This window comes from Hippocampus comes, unplaced genomic scaffold (genome assembly GCF_001891065.2).
Source record: "Hippocampus comes isolate QL1 unplaced genomic scaffold, H_comes_QL1_v1.1 scaffold86, whole genome shotgun sequence".
Lineage (NCBI taxonomy): Eukaryota > Metazoa > Chordata > Actinopteri > Syngnathiformes > Syngnathidae > Hippocampus > Hippocampus comes.
Genome location: NW_017805882.1, coordinates 4,715,948 through 4,721,315, shown reverse-complemented (window position 1 = coordinate 4,721,315; position 5,368 = coordinate 4,715,948). Strand labels below are relative to the sequence as shown.

At 41.5% G+C, this 5,368-nt stretch overlaps 1 long non-coding RNA gene across 1 annotated transcript in view; it reads left to right on the top strand.

Annotated features, from left to right (window-relative positions):
- Window positions 1–2,435: 2,435 nt before the first annotated feature.
- LOC109527535 (uncharacterized) overlaps window positions 2,436–5,368 on the top strand; it is a 16,443-nt gene continuing 13,510 nt past the window's right edge. The window contains exon 1 of the long non-coding RNA XR_002170540.1: window positions 2,436–2,545. This is a non-coding gene — a long non-coding RNA (uncharacterized LOC109527535). The remainder of the gene's footprint in view (window positions 2,546–5,368) is intronic.

The window sequence follows — 5,368 nt, the reverse complement described above, 5'->3', positions numbered from 1 at the left end:
CCCCCCCCCCCCTCACTCTCAAGGTGATTTTAATGCACCGTAGCAACGTCCCAGTTAAGCGTCGCATAGGCCTGCCATGTTGACTGTGCAGGTTGTTTGGGGATGATCTGGAACAGCATGTTCAACCTCTTATGGTGGTCTCGCCATACACCTCCATATTGCTATCAGTCTGCTCGAAACTCTAACGGGTCTCAATTAAGGAGATATTTTATCCATTTTTTTTCCCCACAATTGAAACAGTCCCCACTTCTGTTTATAACGTGTGTGACATGCTTTTCTCAAAGTAGCCCAACAGTCAAGCATTGTACCTCTCGCCTTGCTGAAATTAGCCCGTTGCAGAGGGCGACCTTATCTCATGAAAGTAAGCGACTGGACAGCCCTCCCCATCCAATACTTGGCCAAAGGTGAGTTTAGATTTTGTGACCATGATGACAAGGGACTGCTCTGAACAGGCAAGGATGCAGAGTCCAGAGTGTTGCGGAGTGTGAAAAAAAAAATACCAAACGTGACAAGAGAACTACGAGGCGTAACCTTGGAGCGTCGAGAGAATTGCACTTTGGAACGAAGTCGTGAGCTCGGCCAGTAATCAGACACTTAAGTTGTCGTCTTGATAGTCCTTAAACAAAACAGAACATGACAGTTACAGGAAAACAAGGGCCTTATTTTGTAGACGTCACAAATGCACAAAGGCCCAAATGCCGGCGCATCCTGATTTTTGTTATCAGCTCAAGGCTTATTGCGTGTTTGCCATTTTGGCCACCGAGCTGGGAACGCCGGCCCAGCAGAAGGAGTGTGCTGGAAATGCCAGCCAGGACAGACAGGGGGTCTAATGGGACAAATTTAATTCGGAATTACGCTCTGGGAAAAATGCGCTTCGAAGTTTGTCAATCATTGTGTTGTATTTTTTTCAGTCATTCCACTGTGCGACACAGCTAGGTGGGGGCACACGAACAAACAGTCGGAGGTTTAATAATCTTAGTATTGATGTGCTTCCTCCGTGCAAAACTCACAGCAGCAGACCTCCCTCTCCCAGAACCGCCAGCCTTTACTCGTCTATGAAATTACCAACATCAGGTCTAATCCACGGTTAATGCCGCGCACAATGCGGGATTTACTCCGGTCATGAAAATTGAGCCCTCAATGTGACTGCTTTGAATTTTTATTTTTTTGCAAGGTAGCGGGTGTGTGCCCATGACGAGTGAATGACATTGTAAAACTGTCACGTTTTAATACACAAATTAAGGACAGGATGGCTCGCCGACCGATACATTTTCAAAAACGGGGGGAAATCCTTTTCAATGGTTATTTAATTTCACCCTCTAAGGGTGTGCAGGCCCACCACAGAGCCAACGATTTGTATACATGCAATTTAAAAGTCAATATAAAAATAAAAATTACATTTTTCATCTCCTGGACATTAGCAATATTGAGTCCCGAAAGTTTGAGTTTATGGTTCCTCCTGCTCATCCTCAAAAGTGTACTGCATGGCTATTTTTGTCCAAAGTAGTACTGTATTTAGAAGCCATCCAAAAGAAGAACGGGTGATTAATAATTGATTATTTTGCAATGATTCCAGTTAGGCGTATTGTCGGATCACATGATCTGACACTTTCCGACTGCAGTTTTGTCCTTTCTGACATCGACATTTACTTGATTTTCCTTAGCTTTGAGCCAAAGATTCTGACAGAGGAGAGCAATGACAGGTCTTCCATTTTTCAAATAACGAATGAGTCCAATCTTATTTCTTCTTTGTATCCATTCCTAAATGAGAAGTTTGATAAACACACTGGAAAAAAAAAATCCTTCGAATTTACTTGATCCGAACATGTACATTGGTTACGCACGTTGAAAATGTAGTAAACCGATGTCATTTTCCCATGTTTATGTATGTGTTTGACACAATTTAATAATGTGCAGCTGAAAATCAGGTACTTTTTCTCGGTGGAGCTGTGACGATGCAGGAAATATACACGGTAGGTTTCACAAGTTTTAAATATTTGATTTGACTTTATTATGCCCAGTATAATCTATCAAAGGGAAATTCAACTCACACTTTGCTGTATATTTTGCGTTTCACATCCCAAAGTGGTCGAGATCCCCCACACTGTTTGCAGGCACGCAAGGAGAGATGTCAGTGTGAAATGAGTCCACAAACAGTGCTGTACCTCTTGAGCTGCGGAGTAGGAAAAGTTCCTTGCTCAAGGGCACCTCACTAGTAGCTGGGAGGCAGTTGCTATTTATACATTTGTCCCCTGCAGGCCATGAGCTGTGTCCCTTTGGCTCCATCGCCCAAGTCCTAAGAGGTGAGCTACTGCTGCACAAATGATATCCATCCATCCCTCCATGTTCAACACCCTTTATCCTGAACAGGGTCGCAGGGAGTTGCTCGAGCCTCTCCCAGCTGACTTCAGACGGAAGGCAGACTACACCCTGAACTGGTCGCCAGTCAGCCGCAGGGCACGTATAAAGACAAACAACCATTCACGCCCACATCCACACCATCTCTGAGTGGAAACCGATCTTAGGCTGCCTGTGCACAAGTCAGGTGAGTGTATCACTACACCATCAGTGACTTTGCCACAATGATATTGAATCTAATACCACTGGAACCGTTACAGTTATAATAGTTCCCCTGTGATATATTTTCCCGCAAAAAAAAAAAAAAAAATGGCAACAGTCGAGGTGTTCACTGCCCATATTTGCGCAAATACTCATATGGACAAATGTCGTGTTCATTATTCCAAGCAGTATTTATTTAGCTTAACACTGGTTGCTGCTGCTACTGTTGTTGTTGTTGTCGTTGTTGTTGTTGAGCAACTTTCAAATGGGTCTGACAGTTGCTTCGAAAGCCGTTGTGTCCTGGGTACCCGAAAACCCAGTTGTTGGTTGTCGATTGATTGATTGCTACTTATTTCCAATGAGAACTATAAAGCTGTGTTTGTATGAATGAAAGCCTTTTAATCTCTGCCATGAGATAAATGCCCCCGCTATACTATATGAAAAAAAAAAACGTTTAGTTGTGATTGTTGCATAACATTCAAAGGCACATACGATCTACAAGGTGGTGACCAAGTATTTGTATGATGTCCCGGAACAGTGGCATCTGGAATAAGAAGCAGAGAGAAGCTTTGCAAATCAACTTGAAAATCTAAGATCGACACAAATGGGCAACCTTCAGAAGACACCCCTACAAAGGAAAGTGAGTACCGGTAATAAAAAGGTGAACGCAAAGGTTGGTTGGCGAAGAAAGGACAAAATTGGTTAGTTAAAAGTCGCCTTGGAAACAATTTATTCAAGTGTTCTAGGTAGAATGTTTCAAAGGGGTGGATGTCTTAAAACCCTTGTGCTGCAGTCGATGTAAATAATTTTAAATAGTGCAACATACGACTTTTACAAAAATTGTAAAAGTATTACCCTAAGTTATTCCTGAATATTTTTTTTACTTTCAACCACTCAAAATGTTCAGTGGCATCAGCGCTATACATACACATATAGTTCTTATTTTTTCTTCGTATTTTTTGCCCTCTATGGACAATAAAAGCGGTACTGTGCTATGACCAAAACATATATATATATATACAAAAGAGCGTGGTTTCGTTTTTCGAACAATTTCGGTTTTCAAACAGCCTTCTGGAACGGATTATGTATGAAAACCGAGGTTTGACTGTATATATATATATATATATATATAAAAAACATACATTGGAATATTTCATATCACATAACATTTATGCTTTGCCTTTGATTTAAAGATGACAACACGCAAAAATCTATAAAAATTGTAGAAATTGTAACACGAGGGTAAGGGATTAAAAAGGTTGAATTGCTGACATTGTATAAAATCCCGTTCTACATCAAAATGTGAGTTAAAGGAAAAAAAAATATTGCATGTGGAGAACTACCACACGGCGAGATCAGTTGTGATTCTAGGTACACACAGCAGCAGCAACCAACTAGGTATTCAACAAGGTCACTGATACATGTCCCTGTTTTTTTTTTTTTTAATCCATCCATCTGTTTTTGATATCACGGGTATCGAAGGTTTCATGGAAGAGCTGTTATGATGAGCAGCTGACTTTGGGTGAGACATGAGGTGCGCCCTGCTGGTTGCAATGTGACTAAAACAGCATGCAGTCTCTTAAATGGGAGTTTACCCCATTATGACAGGGTGATCAGCAATTTCAGCAAAGCATGCAAAATATTCAATTTGAAAACAGAATATACATGATCACAACAACAGTTTTCATCAAATAAATTGTGGATAATATGTCCATGTGAAAATGATTTTTCACACGTGTGGGGGATGCCGAAATCCTGTGCATTTAATGAAAAAAAAAGTTATATACTGCAACATGAAGGAAAGAAATTCTAGAGACTTTATTATTGCACTGGTATGCATGAAAATGTGTGGCCACAAGGAATCGTAATCAGATGTTCCAATCACTTTCATTGACAATATTTTTCGCAATATGGTATGGTGTATAATAAGACCTCAGAGTTTCATTGTCGTGTTACATTTTCATGATGGAGTGATTCTGATGAAGCCACCAAAGGCACTTCATAATGATATTGACCCACTGGTCAGTAGCTCTAAACTGGCCGTCGTTTGCGAAGTTAAGCGGAAAGGAGAGGCCAACGGCACCTCGGGGGCAATGTACTCAGGAGATAAGACCAGAAAGCAGGATACTTGAATGAGTCATTGAGCTACATACAGTACATGGATCCCTCACTTTTCGCGGTTCATGGGGATAGAGGCCACCCGCGAAAGAGGAAAATCCGCGAAGTAGGTACCCCCCCACTCCCTGTACAGGTATATGTACTGTACATGTGTATGAGTATATAAAATATTTATAAGGCCAAATCTAATGCTATACATGCATGTAGAAGTATATGTTTGTAATAATTAACATTGCGTAATGCTATATGCTAATATATATATATATTAGGGTGGTCCACATTTTCATGGCAAAAAAAAAAGTTTGTCGGATTCGTCGGGCCGGGTCGGAATTCTTGTCGATACTATGGTACAAGGTTCTGTGCAAAATTTCATTCCGATCTGATGATATTTTCCTGTCCCGCAAAGCGGCCAAAGTTTCCACCATAACAACTGGTCTCAATAGGGTGAACATGTGTATTTTAACCGTGCCCTGTTTGCCATGCGTGACACTGGCTGGGCTGAATGTTGCCCGAACAATCACCTCCTGACTAACTAACCATTCCATCGCTGCTCTCAGCAGTCGGAGACAAACTCAAACGCACGCCTAACACACAACGGTCACCTACTGGCGAGCTAATATCTTTCAATTGAAGTCGAGAATCGCCGGAATTCTTACTGGACGCTGAGCTGAGGACGCTTTTCGACATCGAA